Source organism: Microtus oregoni, unplaced genomic scaffold, assembly GCF_018167655.1.
Source record: "Microtus oregoni isolate MIOR12 unplaced genomic scaffold, Mior012 000072F_ref0000427, whole genome shotgun sequence".
Classification (NCBI taxonomy): domain Eukaryota; kingdom Metazoa; phylum Chordata; class Mammalia; order Rodentia; family Cricetidae; genus Microtus; species Microtus oregoni.
The window spans coordinates 3340443-3357715 of record NW_024543979.1 but is presented as its reverse complement, the minus strand read 5'-3'; the positions used below and the strand labels follow the sequence as shown (position 1 = coordinate 3357715).

Sequence of the window (17273 nt, the reverse complement as noted above, 5' to 3'; positions counted from 1 at the left end):
CTAAGCCGGAAGGCAAAATAAATAAATAAAATGTATATGACACACAGTTGGGCTGTTCAGTGCATGAGCTACTTGGGGCAAGTCAGAATCTAGTTTGTGAGAATGGCTGAGGTGATGGGACACTTTTCTTCCATGCTCTGTCCTTGGCTCTCAGCTTTCCTGTCTCCCTGCATCTCATTAAGATGCAATCACCATCCAAATGGCATCCATTGTGATGCTTTAGCTGACTCCAAGCCCTGCTCCAGAAGTAGAACCCTTAGAGGTTTTGGTCCTATTCCTGTTTGGAAGCAGATTACTCAAACAACAGAAATAAAATAGCATTGCTGTTGCCATATGAGATGTTTAATGTCACAGTTAAATAAAAGCATATGTAAAAACACTGTTTCTTGAGACCCGGAATGTTGTTTCCATTGCAGTGGAACAGAATGATATTTCATATGATTGAAACATTTACCAGTAAGGAGTATAAAATTAAATTTATAGTGGATCAATTACAGAGCATTTCCCTACCTTTGTATCTAAACCCATAAATCCCAGGCTGCTCCAGGCATGCATAGCTTGAATGGCATGCTAGCAGCCTTGCAGGAGTTAAGAGAGTGCAACCCCAGAGCAGTTAAGTTGGACTCGATCTCAGTTCATTTAAGGTTTACGCTTTGTTATTTCTCTCTTGGATTAAAATCAGATGTCTTCCCCATCAACACAAGAGTGTGACATTTCATTTAAAATTTCAATTTAGTTAAACATGTCATCATGTAGCTCAGTAAATCCAAGTTTTTCAGAAGAAATAAGGAAGTTTATTTTAGCTTGAGCAAATGAAGCCAAACATCCTACAGCAATCTGTAAACAGCCCTTCGGAGCGCTGAACTGACACACAATCTTGGCCTCATCACTTTTACTTGTGTCTCGGTTTCTCAAGACTATGGATCTTGAAACGGAAGAGGGTTGTCTATTGTTTCCTGCATAGCCCATTGCTGGAATGTGCCAGGATTACAGATCTTGAAAATACCTAGACCTAGAACATTTCAAGCCAATAATCGATTCCTTCCTTAATCATAATCTGTTTTATGTCTCCCCTGCCCTCCATTTCCACAACCATGGCCCTACTTCACCGATTCATTCCCTTCCAGCTAGGCAATTCTAACTGCATCCTAACCTGCCTTTCCCTGTCAGCTGCAGCTCTACAGAGAAATTTCCCTCAGTGCTGTGCTGGTCACCCAACTCTATGCACCTGTCAGAGTAACCACAGAATGAGTTTGGAACTCCTTCATACTCCGTGTAAAGTCTTTCACAGCCTGGCTCTTTCCTCCACAGTCAACTTTCTGCTGCGGTAACAAAATGCCTGGAAGGATGGACTTAAGAAGAGGTAAAGGTTGATGTGACTCAACGCTTCAGAGGATTCGGTCCATGGCAGTTGACTCTGTTGCTTCTGGCCAGGTCTGTAGTGGAGGAAGATGATCACTTTATGTCGGCTAGGAGCCAAAGATAGGAAGGGGAGTGATGCCCAGGGACCAGTTTACCATGCAGGCATTTGAGAAACATTTATCCAAACCACAGCTATCTCCTTGACAATGTTACAGCCCGTAGTCACTCTTTTCAGGGTAAAGTATTACCAGTTCATATTGTGCTTCCTTTTGCTGGAATTTTCTTCCCAAATTTTCGGGAAAAAAAACCTATTATGTTTGAGAACCAAGTCCAATGTCTTGTTCTACATTTAATCTTCTCTGACTTTTCTGGCAGAAAATAATTTTCCCTACCTCTCCTCCTAACATTTAATTATACCTTTCTTTTCCATAGCATCCTTATTAGGTTCTTGAGCTACTTGTGAAGGAATTCTCCCTGTGTGGTGCTGATGTAAGAACTCCTGTGCTATGAACACTCGGAGACTAAGATGTACACTTCCTCAGAAACTTGAGCTCAAAGAGAAATTCCTCCCCAAAAGTCCAAAAACAACTCCCCCTAAGCCTGATTATTCTCCTTCCTCCAGGAAGTCTCTAGAGAGAAGAGATGCTCTCTCACTATGCTAAGACTGCAATCCAAGAGGCTTACAGCCCTGGTCCAGACATCTGTAGGCAACCACAGTCTCATCCTGCAGACATGCAGCCCACACAGGCTCCGGTGCTTCAGCTCCTCACCTGCTGGTCCTGCATACCACTCCAGGTTAGTAGACACACCTCAGCATTGCTCCTCATCTTAGCTCTAGCCATCAGGCCTCCTTCTCCAGCAACCATTCAGAGGTAGCTTGGTTCCTGATGAAGAACAGAGGAAGGGGGTACCTCCTGAAAAATCTCACACTCTCTTCGGTAATGCAGTGGTTGAATTGATTCATCTCTTCAGGTGGAGAAACTTCCTTCACAGAGCACTGAGTTTATTCTTCACATTTTTATTTAAATTTCTGTGACCCGCACATGCTCATATCCACGAGTTATCGGTACTATAGTATTTCTAACAGAAGTACACTGTTAAAAAAATTTAAAAGGTGTGTTTTCCCCAGTGCCTATAAATGCCAGTGAGTGTGTCGAGTTGGTTCCATTGGCCCCTTGCTGCCCTCTAGTGGGCTACTGGTATATCCCCTAGACGGCTGGGGAGAGGCAGTAGACTGCCAGGTAGGAGCTAACATTCACTGGGGTGAGTTCCAAAGATATAACTGTGTTACAGGGATCAGCAAAAACAAAAGCGATGTGAAAGGCCAATTACTGCAAGTTCTCCATCATACGTGAACACTTAAAAGACAGATCGCAAAGAAACAGAGAGGGGAGCATGGTGGTCATTAGAAGCACTGGGAGAGGAAGACTTCACAATGGTACCCCAATCCAATGAGACAAGGGGTACTTCCCACTGTTTGCAGCAAGGAGGGCAAATGGTGGTTGCTGAAGATTACTATAAGTAATATTAAAAGGAAAACCACGGGAGAGGAGTCTAAGGATCACCAACAGAAAGAAAGGATGTTCATAAGATGCAAATGAAAGCTATTTCCCAAGGATTATCTCCTGCTGTGCCCTTCAAGGGAAGACAGAAAACCGAGACACCACAGGAGGTGTTCTAGCAAGGATAAGGCATGAGGCCTGTCTGCTCAGGCTCTCAAAAGGATTTTGCCATTTGAAAGTTAAAACTAAGAGAAAGGTACTAATAAAAAAAAAAAAAAACAAAAAAAAAAAACCTTGCTTAGCAAGTCCATTTACAGAGAACCCGTTATTACACAGAATGACGGATGGTCTAAAAATAAGCCGAAGCCAGTTTAGCTGACAATCACTCGAACACACATTGCTTGGCACGTAACGCTTGTGTGTTAGGGTCACAGGTTGCTCTGTTGAAGTGTTGACTTCCAAACAGGACTTGGAAACAGGCACCGATTCAAAGGCTAGGCTGATGCCCTGGCATTAAGAGAAAACTTGCTAGTCCTTGAAGGGCAGCCAGGCCTTGGATGCTTTGGTGAGCCTCACTATCTGAGTACCGTAAATACATAGGTTTGATGCCCTCCCCTCCTTGATTTAAGTCCTAATGAAAGCAGCCACATTTAAATTTCATTTTATCTTACGTGCATGGGTTTTTCCTGTGTTTCTGTCTGTGCATCATGTGTGTGTCTAGCGGTTGTGGAGGTCAGGAGAGGGCGACAGACCCCTGGAGACAGGAGTTACAAATAGTTATGAGCAGCCATGTGGGTGCTGGATATTTAATCTGGGGGCTCCAAAAAGAATAGCCAGTGCTTTAACCACGGAGTCATCTCCCCAGCCCAGCAGCCACTTGAAAGTGACTTGATTAAGTAGATACCAGTACCCAAATTATATGGAAAGTAGAAAAAAAACAAAACAAAAACCAACCAAACAAAACCCAAAGTTACTGAAATAAGTTCCTACCATGAGCAAAGCCTCTGGGCCTGTTTGGCAGACTCGGTGGTCTTTTCGTTCTGCGACTGCGATTTCTAATAAGTATAGGAAGAGCTTCGCAAGGGTGTGCCATTTCCCTTCCCCACCAGTGACAAGGAGGTGTCTGGAGACCCTTTGTCACTGTGCTGTGTGTCCTCTTACATCATTTAAATGGTTCTTGAATTAAACACTGACCAGGAAGGCAAGCCCAGCTCCTGAAAAGGCTATTTTAGTCAGAGCCTAAAACTGATGCTGCCTTGCAAACCCTTGACTTGCAAACCATTCTGAAATGCATGCATGTAGCAGCAGCACATGCGGCACTGGACTAACACAGCAATGCATGGTGGAAGTTGCATCTATATGCTGCCTTCTACCTGGCCTTGCCCACCATCCTGAAGCTCATGCGTGCTGCAGCAGTGTCTTCAGCACCCAGGCTAACACCGTGGCACATGGTGGAAGTTTGCATCTATTCTGGACTTCTTTTCTACTCGGAAAAGTATTAGGCTTATTACACTGATTTTCTCTTGCTGCACACAGGAAACACAACCCAGTAACTTTAATGAACATTATGAATTGTCTTCTGTAGAGGAGGAAAACAGATGCTCAGAGAAGAGATGCCATTTGCTCATGGAGCAGGACCCTCCCGCGTCTATAGTGTCTCCTCCACCATTCCAAAGCATGGAAGCACTGTTCCTCTTGCTCGTCTTGTCTATAAAAATATGGGACCTAAAAATACCCCATAGCAATTGATTAGCACTGAATGAGAGCAAATGAAGCATTTGGGCTTTTTATTCAAAAATAAAAATCAAAAGGATCCCACAAAAGAGGCTGGAAAGATGTCCCAAATGGTGACTTTGAACAGAGAATGGCATTTCCCAGGGGCACAGAACATGCTGCAGGCGATGGGGAGTGACATCAGAACAAGCTGTGCTGGTCCATTGGGCTCCCCTGTTCATGACTGGAGCTGAATTCCTGAGGGCCTGCCCTACACCCTTGGGTGATAGAGTAGAAAAGAACAGTTACTGGGTAAGAGAAGCAGTGTGGTGTGTGTCTCTCGGCAGGCATGGTTTCCAGATTGCTGTTTATGGAGTTGGGGATGGGTAACCACAGAGGCTCATTTTTCCTCACCACGTCCTATGCCGAGGAAAGCAAAGGACAGAGGGTGATTTGCTCACGTGAGAAGCTAGTGCCCACTGAATACTCTGCCAGCCAGTGTCATAGGCATTATCTTGTCCATTTTTTAAAGGTCACTACTTCAATCAAAATAGAGAGTTAAAAGAAAGTCCCCAGCATGATTCGATCAAAAGACACCCTGTAGTCCCAGCCCGTGTCTTCCCTTCTTCCCTATTGGATTATTTCATTCCTGCAGCGGTGCTTTGGCTATGGGGAATGAGGTAGGGGTGTTTCCTGGGAACATTCCTGAGCAGAGATGTGGCTCCAATTAGGAAAACATAAATTTATAGTGATAACAACCCACATATTTTTCCATTTTAGCCAGCAGACCTTAGCATCTGTATTTCCTGTCTGTTTCAACAGTTGTTAGACATTGAAAACAGAGCTGAGCTGAGAGTCTTTGAGAGGAATTTGACACGATCCATTAGGCTAAAAAAATGGTTAAACCATTAGGGCCTTCTAAATCCTAATCCCCAGAATTATTAATGGTCATGATCATATTGAAAACAAAATACACACACACATAACACACACATACATGTATTCACATATACACACAGTATTTGAGGCAGTTACTGTGCCCAAGCATATTTGTAAGATGTATAATAGTCACTATTAAAAGAATTAAAATATCTACTACCAGCTGGGATAAAAAATAGAGGGCACTGGCTACTCTTCCAGAGAACCCATATTCAATTCCCAGCATCCCCGTGGTGGTTCACAACTGTTAGACATTCCTGTCCCATGGGATCTGATGCCTTTTCCAAGCCTCCACAGGTATGAAAGGACACATTCTTGCAGGCAAAACACTTATAAAATAAAAATAAGGGAAACATTTTATGAATATAATTATTTTGCATACATACAATGAAATATCATGCAACTATCAAAACAATTAGAAAATAGATCTATAATTAGTTCAATGAATACAAACTATAGAGCAAGAACAATACTCACAATTATTCTCAAAGGAATGCGTGACATGGACTCCCAGAGACTGAGGCAGTGTGCTTAGGTCTGTACAGGTTCTCTGGGTATGCATTATTGTTGGGAGCAGTGAGACCCCAGATCCTGAATTTCTTGTAATCCCCTGATCTGAGTGCCTACAGCTGCTCTGAGCTCGAGACCTTCAGGAGTTCCTGATGGCAAGAGAGTGGTTTCTGGTGGGTTTGGCTGGGGCGTGGTTATCTCTATATAATCTGCCCCTGAACACAATACAGGGCATTCTTGGGGAATTCAAGGATGACCCGTGTCGCTGTCTCTCTGTCTGTGTGTGTCTGTGTATTTTAACCTCCAGCTCCCTTGCCTGAAGCTCGCGAATTGGGTGCCAGCGCACAGAGCGCAGACACATTATGTGCGACATTATGACTTCCAGTTCAGTGTTTTTATGGGATCCCTGAGTGTGCGAACGAGTGGTTCTCTGTGTCTATGTCTGTTTCGTGTGCCTTTTCTTGAGTTCTTTTTCTTCTGTTTATTTGTTTTGTCCTATTCTAGTCGGCTAGTTTTTGCTTTACCTTTTATCTTATTTTTTATTATTATTATCACTTGGAAGCCAGTTTGTTTTCCAATGAGAGACAGAAAAAGGGTGGATGTTGATGGGAAGGGAGGTGGGGAGGAACTGGAAGGAGTAGAGGGAGGCAAACCATATCATGAAACATTATGTGAGAAAAAAAATCTATTTTCAATAAAAGGAAAACAAACGTAAAGATACGAATTATTTGCAAATAAACACATGAATATATCATTTGAATTTGTGCACACTCTTCCATACATACATGTATGTCAAATGGGGTGAACCATAAAAGAACCATGGTGTTTTGATGTGTGGTCTCTGGCAGCACTCGCATCTTCTTTGCTGTTTTTGTGATACTTTAAAGATGGTTATGGAAGGTGAAGCCAAGCACAAAGCCATGGCAAATCTCTGTAGACAGGAGGACAGATCCTGAAAATTCTGCCCTCAGTAGGCTAGAGGACCATATCTGAGTGCAAGAAACATGGACTGAAGTCTGGAAGGAATGAAAAGATCCAGGAGGGCTCTAGACAAAGGGTGAAGAGGAGCATGTGGCAGGCAGCAACCCTCGGGGACTGTGGACTGAACCTCACTTTCCTGTGCATATGTTCCCTATCAGTGGAACCCAAGATTAAATTATAATTTGAGATCCCTCAATTATTCTGGTTTACCATCCTAAAACAATAAGGACCATGTTTTACTGTCCTTTGCTTAAACATTACCAGACACTTTACTGTCCTTCTACTTTATTTTGATGATTACAAATGGGGAAGAATTCTTAGAACTTGTTATCAAACCACTTTGTCTTTGTGCAACCATTGTGAGGGTGGGCTCCCACACAGGAATTCCACACGTCCTCTTGGCGCAGTCAGTAGACACAGGGACAAGGAGGCTCATGCTAGCAGAATAGGATTATATCATGGTGTATCATGGCTGTGGACATAAGTCACGTGTCATGTACATATATGTATAATTGCATGTCTACACGTGTATGGGTACATTTATTCATGCATGTGTATGTCTACATGTGGAGAGAGGTTAACACTGGATGTCTTCCTCAGGCTCTCTGCATCTTCTATACTGAGGTGGGTCTTTCACTGAGACCAGAGCTAGCCAGTTTGCTCTGGGGATGACCTATCCAGTCTTCAGGGTGCTGGCAAACCAAGCCAGCATTTAGAGGAGCACGAAGGATCTGCCTTCCTGCTTATGTACAAAGTGCTTTACCTACCAAGCCATCTCTCCAGCTCTATTGTGCTGCTTCCAATAACATTTCCTTTGTACATAGGAAGAATACAAACTAAAACAACAATAAAAACTGCTTTTTAGAACTAAATAAAACATATAGTCATTTATTAACGTAAGAAAGTATCTGATGGGGGATATATCCTCTTGTACACTGTAAAGATTTGTCACTTGAACTAGTTTAATGAAACACTGATTGGATGGTAGCCAGGCAGGAAGTATAGGTGATGCTGTACCAAGCCACAGGACAAAGCACAGATAAAAAATAAGTTAATTCAAGTGTAAGAGCTAGCTAGTAATAAAACTGAGCTGAACATTTTAAATTAATATTAAGCTTCAGTGTGCTCAGGGAGCTGCTGGTAGAATGGAAAAATTCTATCTACAAGTACCACATACTGTATGTAATTTTATATATGATTTTTTTACTTTCGTTATTTGTAATTATGTACATGAGGAGGTTGCAGTGGTTTGAATAAAAATAGCTCTCATAGGCTTTGATATTAGGGTGCTTAGTCAACAGGAAGTGGTAGTATTCGAAAGGATTATAAGGATTGGGGGTGTGGCCTTGTTGGAGGAAGGGTGTCACTAGGGATGAGCTTTAAGGTTTCAAAAGCCCATGCCTGAACCAGGCTGCCTCTCTCTGCCTACAATCAAGATGTAGAGTGCTTAGCTAATTCTCCAACACCATGTCTACCTGCAAGCCGCCATGTTACCCACCATGATGCTAACGTCCCCCATTAATGCTTTCTTTTGTAAGAGGTGCTGCAGTCATGGCCTGTCTCTACAGCAATACAACAGTGACCGGGAGAGGAAGCATGAGTGCAGGTGCCTATGAGAACAGGCATTAGAGGACCCGAAGATGCAATTACGGGATGCTGCTGACTTGGTGCTGGGAACCAAACTCTGCAACAACACATGTACTCTTAACTTTTGGTCCCTCTCTCCTCTCTCAGCCCCTGGATGTTTTAGTTTCCTATGACAACAGCAGGTAAGTTTGCTTACACCAGCATCACCACATATGAGAGCAAACACTGACATTTCCATAGCTTCGATGTCACTAGATGACAGACGTTTGTCATTCCCATGGCAAATGTGAGACCATAATTATGTGTTTGTTATGGAGAGAAACTTCACTTATGGTGCATGATTGTTTTAAATTATATTTTTGCGTTTGCTTATAACAGAAACAAATTTTAGAAGTCCTGCCTTCCGGAATCCAGAGTAATGCCTGGCAATCCCCCACAGAGACGGAGCGATGGATGCGTTCGTGTTCATCTGCACACATCTGTGAGCAAGGGCACAGGCAGAGTGGGAGCTGCTGCACTGACTGCATGCTTCCTTAACCCTGGCTCCCCCCACTCTGTGCCAAGCTTGCATTTGTGGGAAACGGTTTAGAAAAAAGATGACTCAAAAGCAGCTCATAGTTTCACAATCTGATGAGAGTCTATGAAAGCTCAGCAGACCCGAATACTCTTTAGTGTGATGGTTCACATGAGGAACAGTCTCCATATGCTCCAGCATCTGAATACCCCTGGGGGTGGGGAGTGCTGCTTCAGAGGGGATGGGACTTTTACAAGGTGGGGCTTTGCTGAGGGAAGTATGTCACTGGGGGTAGACTTTGAAAGTTTTTAGCCTAGTCCTGTTTCCTGCTTTCTCCTCTCTCTCTCTCTCCTCCCCTCACCCCCCTTACCCCCCCCCCCCCACGTGTGTGAATGAAATGTAATCAGGCAGCTTCTTGCCCCTGTCACTACATCTTCCCTGCCTATTGCCATGTCTTCCCCACTATGATGGGCTCAATACATTTGGAGCTGTTAGCTAAAATAAGCATTTTCTCCCCAGTTACTTTTTGTTAGGGCATTTGATCCCATTGACAGAAAAGCAACTAACACCTTTGGCATCTGGATTCATTGACTTCCACGGTCATTAGTAGTAATTTTCCTTTTAAACATTTTTTACCATTTGTCCGTGCAGAATGCATATATGTTCACATGTAGGTGGAAGGCACAAGGACATCCTCTAGGCCACACATAGAGGTCAGAGGCTAACCTCTGGTACAAGTCCTGTCTTCTACTTTATTTAGGGCAGGGTCTCTTGTTGTCTGCTATGGCATACTCCAGGCATGTGACCTTCCAGGATTCTCCCGTCCCTGCCTTTCATCTCACCGCCGAGGTGACAGGATTACACATCTGTGAGGTGTGTGCTATGGCACCAAGATCCCATGGGTTCTGGGGATCTCAACCCCTGTCTCCACATTTGCTCAACAAGCGGTTTATCTGCCCACTGACCTATCTCCCCGGACCTTGGTAATAACTTACCCATGTACAGTGGACAGAATGGCTTTTGGCTTCTGCGTTAGTTTGTTTGCATTTGGAAGCAGGAAGTAGTGGGGCTCTCCCAAGAGTGTGACCTATGGCACATAGGGTGCAGTGGACGCAGAAACTTTATTGAGTTCCAAGCAATTTGAACACCAAATCGAACAATGTGAACACCACACTGATCTGTAGCTGCCTATGGGACAAGAATTAAAGGGCCCTCTAAATCCACATTTAGTTTATTTTTAGTTTAGTTTATTTTTTCAGTACTTGGTGTGAAGGTCAGTGGTAACCACCTGGCGCTGAGCCATCTCCCCAGTTCTGTACTCTATCCCACTCGTGGCCAATGTCCTAGTGGGGGCACAGTGAGCTCTTCATTCCCCAAACCCACGTGCTCTCACAAGCTCACACAGAGGCCGCGCTCGAGAATAACAGCCAAACACCAACAACTATGCTCACAGTATTGGTCAAAACAGTTCTGACCTTGAACCCCTTTGGTTTTGCTGTGTGCATGGAGAAGCACTGACTTTCTCTCCCACACTGGTGAGGGGAAACAAGTGTCTTCTCTAGAAACTTTGTTTTACAAGCCAGTCATTTTTTTTTGAAGATTTCCCATATTATAACCATATGATCATCCATTTCTTATTGTCTCTCAAATGCACCTACAGTTAAACACACACACACACACACACACACCCCTTCCACCTAAAATCCCCAGTATTTGGCTAGTATTCTAGACGGGGTCATATGCCCTTCCTACTTTCTCATTTTAATTATCGGAGCACCCATGCTTGCTATGTTTTTTCTACAGCAGGAAAACGTGTGACCTCAAGGCCACACTGCAGTTTTCTGTCTTAGCTCATTCTGCAAACCTCACCTATTCCGTCGCTTCTTCATCATTCTGCAATCAGACGTGTCTGATTTCCTATTGGAAAAAATCCTATTTCCTATTGGACCACAGAATAAAAGTCTTTTAAGAACTCTCAACATCATATGTTCCCAGAAATAGCAATAATTTGTGTAACTGCTTGTAGCATTTGTTTTCATTACAGGAAGGTGGAGATGGCCCAGGTTGCTTAATTGATAAAACCTGTACCTCTGACAGATACATTAGAACTCTTCCAGCTAAGCAAGCCTTTAAAGCCAGCCACTTACCATCCAAGGCAAGGAAGCACCTCGAGTGTCCTGTAGAGGGCAGTGTTGATGTGTCTTCTGTACTTCCGTCCCCACTGCCACAACTCAGGCACGCAAAGAAATGGGTATCTAAGAGCCCAATTAATTTTTTAGGACACCTGATTTATTATTCTGATTTTAAAGTATCTTATAACATATTGCAACACTCTTCCTCTACCAAATACCCTGCTCACTTACTCCAGTACCATGTATATAGATTGCTCTATTCTGGTTTGTTTCAAACACTAAAAATGTTTTTGTTTTAAACTCCAGCTCAATTCCAGGCTACTGTGAGGTCATGACGTAATTGCTTCTGTTTTTCTTTTTTGTTTGCTACGTCCTTGGTGCTTCACTTTGCTCACTACCAACCCGAAGGGAGCTGTCAAGACAGTCTCACAAACAAGGGCTTTGTCTTGTTTGTTTTCCTTTTGAAATTAGATCTATTGTCCTTGGGAACATTTTAATATTGTCCTGTTTGGAAACCAAAGTAAACAAGCTGATGATAAGACATAACAAAATAAAAGAGCTTATTTTAGAGGCGGATTTGCTCTAGGGATTTCTTTGAAAGTAGAAAACTAGCTGCTAAGGCTGTGCAGGATGGATGTAAACGAAGGGAAGTCAGGAGCACACCATGGTCATTTGTACCCACTGGCAAAGAGGCACCGCCATGATCTGGTCACACCGAAACAGGAGCCCTGAAGATCTGCCTTTCTACTTTCACATTAGAACATGCCGAGTGCCCTCCCAATGCAGGGGGCTTCATAAGGCCAGAGAGGTGTAAAGCAGCTTCACCCATCTACAGCCTCTTGGGAGGTTAGGGCATAAGAGGGATATTTTAAAGAATGAAATTTTGTAATGGGGAAGAAGAGCAGTCAAAACAACAAATATCACAACGACAAATGCATCTCTTGGAATTGGGTGGCTCAGGGACTGATCCGTGGGTCTACAGGCTGGCTGGCTAAATCTGGAGAACAGAAAACGGGGCGTGTAGGGCTGCATAACACAAACTAGTATCGGAATCACTAAGAGGGAACTTTTGACAAAATGGGTGTTGTAGGCCAGCCTGTCTATTCCTGGAAACTGGGCACCCAGTTGCTAATTCCCTCTTCTGTTCACTGTCGCCCAAGTGAGCAATACACACAGTGAAAACACAGCAGCATCTACATCCCAGCTCCCACTGCACCCCTTAAACTGCCCTGGAAAACATAACAAAACAAAACACACAAAATTACCCTAGGCTTGGCTTGCGTGCTAGTGTGTTTTTTATGTGTGATCGTGCCCATTTGTCAGCTTGTCTCAGTCACCAAGGGAAGGAAGGGCCTGGGTTTGGGAAAATTAGTTCCAGAGTATCAAACTTCGAAGCTAGCTAGGCATTGTGATAACCTGTGGAAGTGATGGGAACTGTCCTTCTAAAAGACTCTTTCGGGATACCATTTCAGAGATCATTTCCTACATGGTTTTCACTTACACTGGCACTCTGTGGCCAGGTAGATCACTACTCAGCAAGGCATCTGTTATCACTTCTCAGGTTTCCCATACCGTGTAGTATGCAAACGGGTACCTCCTAAATACTGAGATTTTTAAGCCTTTCCCTTCTCCTCCTTTTACTGGAAACTGGAGTACTTATATTGATTATGAAAACTATTTTACTGACGAAAGGACCTGGTTTTAAACTCACACCCACATTTAAGTACCATGTCAAAGTAATGGTGGAAAATACTAAGGCTACACCAAGGTTCAAGAAGCTCTTCAAAGGAATGGCGTATTTTGACCTGACTGGTTGTTTAGTGGGAACCTTCGCATATGGTAGCCTACACCAGCTGGCTAGTTCTTCTACTTAACTATTATACTTATTAAGAATTCTCTAAGCTAAAAGTTTATAGTGGCATGCATGGAAAAATATATCTTGAAAGATGTAATGATAATGACAAAGCAAAGGAGTTCTTAGAGCTAGAAAGTCTGGAACCATGGCAACTAGGATTCAATGAACACACACACACACACACACACACACACACACACCTTCTATTATGAGTTCTCCAGACGTTCCATTATTCAAGAACATCAAAGGCACAAAGGACTGTGTGGTTTGTTTCCAATGACACAGGGCAAGGGTTATGGTAAAGTCAGCCAGTTAACTTCTCAGCTTCATGGTATTCATCTCCTCTCTTGGTCTCAGCATTAGAGTGTCATTCAGAAACCAATATGCAGAATATGTATTCTCATTGAACTTTGCGTCTAGGAGTAATATTTTTACTGTTTATGTGACTTATGTCTTGCCAATTTCATGCACAGACAAGGTAAGGATGTGACTGGGAATAAAGGTAGAATTATAAAGATTCATATATTCAGCAGTACATTGGAAGTCAAACAAACAGCCATCCCAAGACACCTAAGCGATTACCTTGGCTCTCCAGGACTGAAGTTTGATGCCAAATATGTCTGAACTGTGGCATTATAAGTGAACCACTCTGGACTCATACAAAATGAAAAGCATTTTTTTTTCAAGTGAAAAATAGTTTCTGCATTTTGTATGAATCTCTAGGTAGGGCTGAAACCATAGGTGATGATCAGAACAAGCTCAGCAGACCCACTGGAGGGATGGACTTAAAAATGGATGGGTTCCTTAAAGAATATGCTTTTTAATAGTAAGGATGAAAAACACATGCAGGACAACATACTGGTAGTTCTCAGGACCAGTGATAACTGGTTTTGGATCTGGGTCACAGGAAAATACCCCAGCCGTTTATCAGTTTGATTTCACCCTCAAGATCACACTGCTGTGTTGAGATGGAGGGAAAGTTGTGACCTTTCTAAGGCATTTGCTGATTGGTAAATTAAGCTAATATAAGGTCATCATCACTCAGGTTTGCTGTTTCCCTGGATACAGGAGGAAGGGATGGAGTGGTAGTCAGCTCTTGTGCCACTTGTAGGCAGCCTCAGTTTACCTATGTGACTGTGGCAAGCAGAATAAGATGGACAGCTAGGACTCTGAGGCAGGGAAAATGCATCTTTTCTCTGTGTTTTGTTTCTTTGACCATTAACTTTTAAAAATATTTTGAACAATTCATTTAGACATTAATCTTATGTTTATGTTTTTTTTCCTGCATGTATGTCAGGGCACCATGCAGTGCCCATGAAGATCAGAAGAGGCAGTTGATTCCTTGGAATTGTATTATACATGGTCATGAGGTGCCAGATGGGTGCTGGGAGTGCAATCTGGGCCCTCTGGAGAGTAGTCAGGTGCCCTCAACTGCTGAACCATCTCTCCCGCTTCTGACCAATTCAAACACTTCAGTTGAAGTCATTTAAATTTGTTCCTCAATTTCATATTCCAGGGCTGAAAACTGAAACTAATTAAAGAATCTACCCAAATGGCATAATTGTGAAAATCTGCCTAATGCCTTGTTGCCTCCTGTAGATAATTAATAAATTAATTCAATTTGTATGCATATCTATTCTTATGTCACTGCTTATCCAAGTGCCTACCATGTGCATATCTATGTTTGACAATCTGTTATTTAGCCAGTTCAGGTACCCTGTTCCACTCAGCCACAGAACTGAGTCCATCTCAGGCTAGAGTGAATGGACAGGTTAGAAGGATCAGTATTTCTTGTCTTTATTTCCACACTTCTACTCTTTTCATTTTCTTCCCGTTTCCAGGGTGCTGGGGAGCAGAGCAAGAGCATCAACATCTTGAGTCAATGTACATTTTTCTCTTCTAGTAGAAAGCACACCCTTGGTCAGACTCTAGAGTTGAGGACAGTGGCTCACTCTGCAACCTGATAACCAAGTCCTGCCAAATAGTGCCAGATGGTGTCTCCCCGACAGATGCCTACAAGTCACATGGTAACCAGCAAATGTCCTGGCTCCCTTAGGGCAGATCTATTCCAGCCATTGACTTTTTCACTTCAGCTGTGGCCAACGGAACACAGACTCTTGATCACTGTCATGGTTTCCATCACCTTTTCAACAGAAATGGGTTTTTAAAGAGCAGACTTTTCTTTTTTTCCATTTGGTTTTGTATTTAACTTCATCATCATATGATAGAAGAGAATTGCAGTTTTGTGAAATTGGACACCAAAATATCACTAGATCAACCAAGCAAATTTTGTTTCTATCTCAACTGCTGGCCGCATACCCATAGTTTCTCATTAAGGGAAATAAATGGCCACATCAGAGTAGGAAGGAAAGGCAGGCACATAGACATTGTGAGAGTTTTGGATGTCCTGTTTTACTTATTTTTTCTGGAGACAGGGTCCCACATAGTCAGGACTGGCTTCAAACTCACTACATGGTAGAGACTGGCCTTGAGTTCCATATTCTCTTGCTTCCTGCCAAGTTTTAGGGTTCTAAGAATATGTGATCATACTTAGAGGGACTGAGCTTATTTTCTGGCTTTTATCTCTGTGTCTTTAATTCTGAGTCAGTAAGACCTCAGCACAGATTTTTCTCTAAGATCCATACACAGTTTATTCCAACAAAAGCCACAATGATAACCATAATTTCCATACAATCACAGTATACCAAGAACATGATAAAGACTGAAATGTAATAAAATTCTTCTATTTGAGACATCTTACATAATTTGGAGAGCCAAAAGCAAGCTAGTATGACCAGAAGACCGGCAAGGGCAGCAACAGGAGTCGGGGTGGTTCGGCATTTTTGAGATTTGACGTGGAGCTAGTTGTGAATGCTAAGTGTGAAGGGGAGGTGCTGAAGGTTTTACACAGTAGGGACTTAGTTCAGATGGATTAAGGATGAACATTCTAGAATTTTGGTGGAACATGCATTTCAAGAAAGAAGGTGAAAATGTCTAGGAGAGATACGTCGTGGCTTCTGTGAGAATAAAGAGACAGGCTGGGCAAAAGACAGATGATAGGCATTCTTCGGTAACTGAAGCAGCACTAGTGGCTGACACATTGATCCTCACATTCATGACCACTCAGCAAAGAAACTACAAAGAAAAAATTATAAGGGACTCAAGCTATTCGAGGCCAAGAACACTAACAAAGCAAGAGAAGGGGGAGGCAGGCAAGAGTAGAGCCAGGGGAGAAGACCAAATTGTCCTCCTAGAACAAAGCCAAACGGGAGAAGCGGGGATGTTAAGAAAATCAGCCAACAGAAAGCCAGAGGTGGCATGGTCTCCCAATTTCCCTTTTGTATTTCAGCATTTAATAACATCCAAAGTCAATTCATGGTGTTCCAATCACAGAGAATGGGCATCCACCCTGGGACTAAGGTAGACAGCAAATAGTCAAGAAGGGAATTATTGAAAGTTAAAGAACTAGGCTTTGAAAGAAACATGACTGGTCTTGTGCTCTCTGTAGTTTACTCTGTCAGGGGAAGAAACCTTCATGAATCAAAAATTAAAAAAAGGGTTGTTACAGCAGAGGATAGGTGCTGTGTTCAGCACATGATGCCAAGACAGCTAGATAGAAGGGACTGGGCTCCTTCCTTATAATACTTAGCATGAATACACAAAACTTACTAGTTCTTGAAAGGCAAGATATATTATCTGTGCCAGGTTGCAGAATCATTTACAATAGAAGGACATGGTAGGCGGTGGTGGAGCATGCCTTTAATCCCAGCACTCAGGAGGCAGAGGCAGGCAGAACTCATCTCTGTGAGTTCGAGAACAGATTGGTCTATAAGAACTAGTTCCTGAACAGACTCCAAAGCTACACAGAAACCCTGTCTCAAAAAACTGATAAAAAAAAAAGAAAGAAAGAAAAGAAAAACACACATCCTTCAATTCATTTGAGCCGCATCTACAACTCTAGACATTTACCCATGCTGAGGAGTGAGACCTCCACAATTTTTGTTGTATATTTGTGTTCTAGATAATATATGTGACGGCTGTCAAGGAATGCCAAGAGGCTTCTTCATTGGTGTGTGTTCTGTTTTTCTGTAATTAAACAGTGAACACTAAATTTGGAACTATCTCAAGCAAATTGCCCTTCAGAAGTACACAGTATGGCTCATATCACAAAAGGGACA

General features: G+C 42.8%; 1 protein-coding gene across 1 annotated transcript in view; it reads right to left on the bottom strand.

Annotated features, from left to right (window-relative positions):
* The window catches only part of Arhgap24 (Rho GTPase activating protein 24), a 389929-nt gene that overhangs the window by 176402 nt on the left and 196254 nt on the right, over positions 1-17273 (bottom strand). The gene's annotated exons all lie outside the window — the stretch shown is intronic.